The 6,858-nt window shown below is 38.1% G+C and overlaps 1 long non-coding RNA gene across 2 annotated transcripts; it reads left to right on the forward strand.

Moving 5' to 3' along the window:
* Nucleotides 1-208: 208 nt before the first annotated feature.
* LOC137813953 (uncharacterized) lies at nucleotides 209-2,049 on the forward strand. 2 transcript variants are annotated; one of them, XR_011081560.1, is made up of 3 exons: nucleotides 257-431; nucleotides 984-1,303; nucleotides 1,418-2,049. It is a non-coding gene; the product is annotated as an uncharacterized lncRNA (long non-coding RNA). The 2 variants fall into 2 exon arrangements; XR_011081559.1 differs by having other exon boundaries at nucleotides 209-431; nucleotides 984-2,049.
* Nucleotides 2,050-6,858: the final 4,809 nt, after the last annotated feature.

Here is a 6,858-nt window from a genome sequence, read left to right on the forward strand (position 1 = left end):
TAGCCGAGCTGAGATAGGCAAAGAGGTTTATGTGCACTGACATAAGAGAGACTTATATGTGTATATGCAATTTACACATGTCCCTTCCACTTTTTGTTCTGACAAAGCTCGGTTTCCCAGGCTATCACATATAAATGACCTGTCACACGTGTCTCATGATCCTTGGCTCATTTGAGCGGCCGTTTTCGCTTCCTCAAGGAGAGAGAAATTCCCTTAACGAGACGCTCGTCCAATCAGGAGCATTGGTTATGATCATTGCTTTGCACGTGTTGGACATCTGAAGAATTTTAGGTTTTTAGCTTCGACTAACATTTCAAATCACCTTTTACCTTCTCGCTTCCCTTTTCACACTTCTTCTTCTTCTATAAGTTTCTAGCTGCCATCTTATTTCCTTCCATGCCGTGAATTCCCTTCTATCCACCGTATTCTAGGTACGTTTCCACCATTTTTTTCCCTTTATGCACTCTATTCAACGGTTATTTACTATTCCGTTGAGGTATATGTGCTTTCTTTCATTCTGTTGCATCTAATTAATTTTGTAGGCTTCCCTTCGTAGCTTTCATTCATCTTACCTTGTTTGTGTTATCTGTTAGTGTGTTTTTTTTGTTTAAATCATGGATTACTCCTCTACTTACCCTTGGGCAAAGAAGGATTTGGTCATGGAAACCTTTGTATATACTTTTCGTGAGAAAAATAGAAATCTTCGTGTGTTGTGTAATTTAAGTAAAACCGATGAAATCCTGGTCAGGGTAGTCCACTGTGAACTCGATGAACTGGTTTCTAAAGATGAGTCTTGTGACTCTTCCTCGGTATATTCTGCTTTTTTTACGACACAAAGTTTACAAAATGGCCTCTTTGGCTCCCTTTAACCATGTTTGAAATGAAAATTTTAACCGAGTTAAATTTTTCTCCGACCAAACTGTATGCTCTTAGTTCGGAATATCTCCGACTTTGAACATTTTCTTTTATTTCTTTGAGTTCAGGAAATTCAACAACTAGTTGTGGTCTTGCCTCAATAGCTGCGGGGGGAGAAGTTTGTTCTCGCTCTTCCAATCTTCATACAAAAATTCAAAGGCTATTTTTTTTTTGAAAATTCGACCTTCTCCCAAACATTCAACCCTTATGACGAGTTCCCTTTTTATTGGTGTCACAAACCCCGTTTCCAAAGCACCTGCCAACTTCCCAACCTTGATCTGATGGAGCGAGGATTTTGTGAGTTCTTTTAGAGTCTTCCAAGCCATTTTCGATACCCCTACTATTCTGAAGCGCGAATACCGATTGGAAATGCTAACAACTTACATCGGTATAACATCTCCTTCGATCTTTTGTCATGTTTTTGCTTTAATTTGTTTGAGTGTGTTCTAACCAATTTTTTTTTATGTTTTTTGTAAAAAAAATGTTTTCCTCTTTGAGCAAGGCTGTGTTGGCGGATCGAGTACAAATAGTGCATGCTGCGAAGACCACTTTGGTGGCCAACTCGATCGCTCCCGGTGGAATTCACGTCTAGTCTGATCAAGGCGGATGTACCATATCGGGAGTGGGACTTAAGAGGAAAAGATCGAAAGCCCCAATCCCCTCTCAACACTCATGCTTGGATGTCCAGGGACCAAATGTGGAAGTCTTGGAGGTTGGCCCATAAAGTGCGGTGATTGCTCTAAAGGGAAAACAAGTTTTTGGGAGGCCACTTTCGACATCTCGAATGATAACAAGACACAATACTTGCTTGAAGAGGACGTAATTTGATTCAAGGATTCAAAGGTTGGCCTTTTCTGCATAAATGTTGAGAGCTTGCTTAGCCAAGCCACTCCTTTTATATTCATGGCGAATGTCAAAGCAAACAAAGATGCTCTTGGGAGGAGAGAAGGAACCAATAGTTAGTTGATCTTCAAAAATAGGTTGATTGACTTCAAGCAGAGGCTTTAGAAGTGGATCGCCTTCATGCCAATGTGCCAACCGTTTTATTCACCAACAAAACAGAAAAGTTCCAAATAACCAATGAAAATACGCAACAAGAAATTTCAACTAAAAAAAAATTTAAGGCTTGTCGCATTCCAAGTTCGCAAAATTTCACCACCATCTAAGGTCTCTAATCAATGCGCTCTGTTGCCAAGTGCTTTCGTAACTCGGTATGGTTCTGTCCATTTCGGCGATAACTTGTTCTCCATCTAACAAGGGTGAGCCTTTCGTAGTACTAGATCGGCCACCTTGAACTGCAAGGATGGATCTTTATTTTGTACCTTCTTTCAACTCTCCGTTTCAGCGCCTCAAAATTTATTTGAACACCTCAAAATTCACATCTAATAAATCCAAGTTCACTTGTCGCCTTTCATCTGATCCATTGGTGACAAAGTTCAACAATCTGTGTGATTTCTCCAATGCTTCTACTGAGATCATGGCATCGGTCCTAAAAACTAGGCTAAAAGGAGTTTTCGGTGTTGTGGATTGAGGGTTGGTGTGATGGGACCACAAAAATCCTCAAGATCTCATCGGGCCATCCTCCTTTTGCTTACTCAAGCCTTTTTATAATCCTCGCAGTAACACTCTAATGGCTGACTCGGTCTGATCGTTAGTTTTGGGGTGCTCGAAAGATGTGAAGACCTGTTTGATTCCTAATTCAACATAATCCCATCTATCATTGTGTATTTGCTTGCATTTTTTTATGAGCTTGTCTTCTTCCCGATCTGGTGGGATAAGTGTGTCTGCCAGATATCAGATGTAGGGGGTGTTGATCAAGAGTGATCATGTGCTTTGAAGAATCCAAATCCAAGGTGTTTGATGAAAGGTTGGTGTCGCTGCTGTGTTTGGGTGGGATCTGGGTATAATAACATGTGATCCACTCCTTTGTTGAATCTAAAACTCATGTGATTTAAAACCTTTTTTAAATCAAGTGTTTTTCCAACTAAGTGAAAAACAACCTATTGTTTTGTCGAATCAACCGGTTGTTTTGCTCTTAGGAGTTTTGAAAAAGGTTGAAAACTGTTTTGGTTTGGTTGAAATAACTGTCAAGCCAAAACAATCGGTTGTTACGTGGTTTCAACCGATTGTTTCTTTGAAAATCCTAACAGAATACAGTTTTGAATGGTGAATCTATTTTAAATATTTTCTAACTAAATACACTCCTTCATTAATTGCTTTGATAAATCTTTGGAAAATATAATTTGTTTATGTTTTCAAACATGTAAGAAACAGTTTTGAAATTCAATTTTGACATATTTGATTCTAAGATTTCAAGATTCACATCAAGCTTTGGATTTCAAGTGAGAGTGGAATAGGATTGCAATTGTATTCAATTCAGATTGTACTGTGATCAGGTGTAATCCTTTCTAAAACTACTGTATTTTCGGTGTTTTGTTGCCAAGGAGTATTGTGTGTTCTTGAGGTGTTCAAGATCAAAACTCTTGGTGTGGTTTTGCCAAAGGTAGTGTGTTTCTTGAAGGGTTCAAGGTCACTACTTTGGTGGTTTGTATTTTGTAATCCGGTTTGATTGCTTAGTGGATTACCAGTGGTTTTCTGGGCATTGAATGTTGTTAGAATATATGGCCTTAAACAAGAGGGGGTGAATTGTTTAAAGGGGGTTTTCGAAAACTTCTTAAGCTAGAACAAAATCCTTTGTATGAAACTCAATCAGAAATTCAGTTAGCCAAGATATAAAGCACAAAACAGTAAAGCACCAGAAAAACAATCGGTTGTTTCTTCGAAACAATCGATTGTTTATACCAGCAAATCAATACAACTGAATTTAAATGAGTTTAAGGGAAAAAGAGAAACACAAACAATTTATATTGGTTCACTCTTAAACCAAGAGCTACATCCAGTCCCCAGAATTCACTGGGCAATCCACTAAGCAATCAAATACAGATTACACACAAAACCACCAAAGAAGTGACCTTGAACCCTTCAAGAAACACACTTCCTTTGGCATAACACACACCAAGAATGTTGATCTTGACAACCTCAAGAACACACAACACTCCTTGGCTTACAACACCAGAAAATACAAAGTATTCAGAATGAATTACACTTGTTTACAAAATAAACTGAAATCAATACAAATGTAATCCTATTTGACTCTCTCGTGAGAAAACCAAAGCTAAAAAGTGAATGTCCAAAACTTGAAAGCAATCTCTCACAACTGAAAAACTCAAATCTGTTTTTCTTGTTTGTTATAAAACATAAACAACTTTTTTATAGCTTTCAAAGATTGGTCAAAGCATTTAATACATGAGCGTATTCAGTTGAAAATCATTTAAAGCACACTCAACTAAAAAAACAGAATTTATGTTAGGATTTTCAAACAAACAATCGATTGAAAGCAAGAAACAATCGATTTTTTTGGTTTGACAACAAGTCAACCAACCAAAACAGTTTTCAACCTTTTCAAAAATACCTAAGAGTAAAACAATCGGTTGTTTCGACAAAACAACAGGTTGTTTTTCACTTAGTTTGAAAAACACTTTAATCTTAAAACATTTAAAAACACTTTATCTTTAGATTAAACAAAGAGTGAATTACACATATAAACTACCCAGATCCTATCCTAAACACAGCAGCAACTTCAGCTTTGCATCAAACACTTGGATTTGGATTCTTCAAAGCCTTTCATCACTCTTGATTCAGCAGGTGTAGCTCTTGGCTAAACAGTGAACCAGTATAAACTATTTGTGTGTTTCTCTCTTACCCTGAACTCATTTAAATTCTATTTTAAGCTTAACTGATATAAATAACCAATTGTTTCGAAGAAACAACCGATTTTTTTTTTCTGTGTATTGATGTTTAACTGCTTGAGTTCTTGGCTAACTTGATTCCTGTTATGGATTTATACAAAGAATTTCATTCAACCTGAAAAAGTTTTCAAAAACCCCTTTTAAACAATTCACCCCCTCTTGTTTAAGGCCATATATTCTAACACGTGGTCATCCAGGTGTCCGTGTTTCATATTTGCAAGATTTCTACGTTTTCTACCGACGAATCGAAATGTGTTGCCATTCTTTGCAGTTTCAAGGTTTCCTGTACGTTTATCTGTCTGGTTATAAGCAGTGATCTCTCTTCGCCAACAACTTATGTGCATCTAGTTCCTTGGTTAGCAGCACACTGACGATGACTGTTTCATACTTCGCTTGGTTATTGCTTACTTTAAAAGAAAATTTCAAAGATTCTTCAACTAGAACACCATTGGGTCCTATGAGTCTTTAGGGTAGGCGTTGTTAAGGTTTGAAATCTACACACATTCTTCATTTTCCGCTTTACTTTTTCACCATTACTACGTTCGCCAACCATTCGGGCTATTGGATTTCCCTTATATGGTCGGCCTTTAGGAGCTTGTGGGTCTCTTCTCTCACTGTTTGTTGCTCTTCCTCATTGATTTTATGTATCCTTTGCGCTACTGGTTTTGCGCTACTTGCGGCTGGTTGCTTAATGTTTTGGACACTCAATACTTGGGGTTTATTCACATCAAGGAAATTTACAAAGATGACCTTGATTTTTCTCTCATCTTTCAAGAGTGCTCAAAAGGTGGCCACAAAAACTTTTTCATACATGATGGTTTTCTCTTTGATAAAATCTCTTGTTAGGGAGGCACATGAGGGTGGGTTAATGGGACACTTTGGGTAGCAAAAGCCTTAGATACCTTGCATGAACATTTCTTTTGGCCCCATATGCGAATATTCGTACATAACTTATGTGATAAGTGCATAGCATGTAGGAAGGCTAAGTCTAAGGTGCAACCCCATGGTTTATATACCCCTCTCCCCATCCCTGACATGCATTAAGTAGCCATCTTTATGGATTTCATTTTAGGTCTTCCCAAGAAATCTAAGGGTATGGATTCTATCTTTGTGGTAGTGGATCCTTTTTCCAAAATGACCCATTTTATTCCATGCCACAAAGTAGATGATGCTTGTTATATTGCAAATCTCTTCCTTAAGGAAGTTGTTAGATTGCATGAGATTCTTAGCAGTATAGTATCTATTAGAGACTCTAAGTTCTTAAGTCACTTCTAGAAGACATTATGGGGGGCACTTGGCATCAAACTCTTGTTTTCTACTACTTTTCATCCCCAAACTAATGATCAGACAGAAGTGGTCAATAGAACTTTGGCCCAAATGTTGAGATGTCTTATTTCTGGGAACCCAAGGGTGTGGGAAAATGTACTTCCTCATATTGAAATTGTTTATAATCGAGTAGTTAACTCTACTACTTCTCACACCCCTTTTGAGATTGTGAATGGGTTCAATCCCCTCACATCCCTTGACCTACTTCCTATTCTAGTACCTGATGAGGTGTTGTGCAATGATGGTTTTGAAAAAACATATTTTATTAAAAACTTGCACCACCACATCAAGCGCCAAATTGAAAGGAAGGTAGGCAAGTATGCACAATTTTCCAATAAGGGGTGCAAGGCATTGATCTTTGAACACCAAGGACTGGGTTTAGCTTCACTTGAGGAAGGATCATTTTCCTACTGAGAGGAAATCCAAACTCCTACCACGTGGTGATGGTCCCTTCCAAGTCATCAATAGGATCAATGATAATTCTTATGAGTTAGATTTACTTGAAACGTATTTATGGAGTCATTATTTTAATGTTAGTGATTTAACTCCTTTCTCTGCAGGTGTTGCAAATTCGTGGACAAATTCTCTCCTACCCGGATAGCATGTTGAAGACTTGAGAGATAGAGCATTCACAGACAAAGCCTAACCCTCCAGAAGGATGATCAGGAGCATGACATAGGATTCAGGGCTAGGTCAGGACCCACCACTAGCAAGTGCTTCATGGCCCATCATTCCTTAAAGGATCACCAGAAGTAGACCCCAAGCCATAGGAGTTGAGCATCAGCTAGTCTCTTTGTTTTTAATTTCA

Source organism: Phaseolus vulgaris, chromosome 1 (genome assembly GCF_000499845.2).
Source record: "Phaseolus vulgaris cultivar G19833 chromosome 1, P. vulgaris v2.0, whole genome shotgun sequence".
Classification (NCBI taxonomy): Eukaryota; Viridiplantae; Streptophyta; class Magnoliopsida; order Fabales; family Fabaceae; genus Phaseolus; species Phaseolus vulgaris.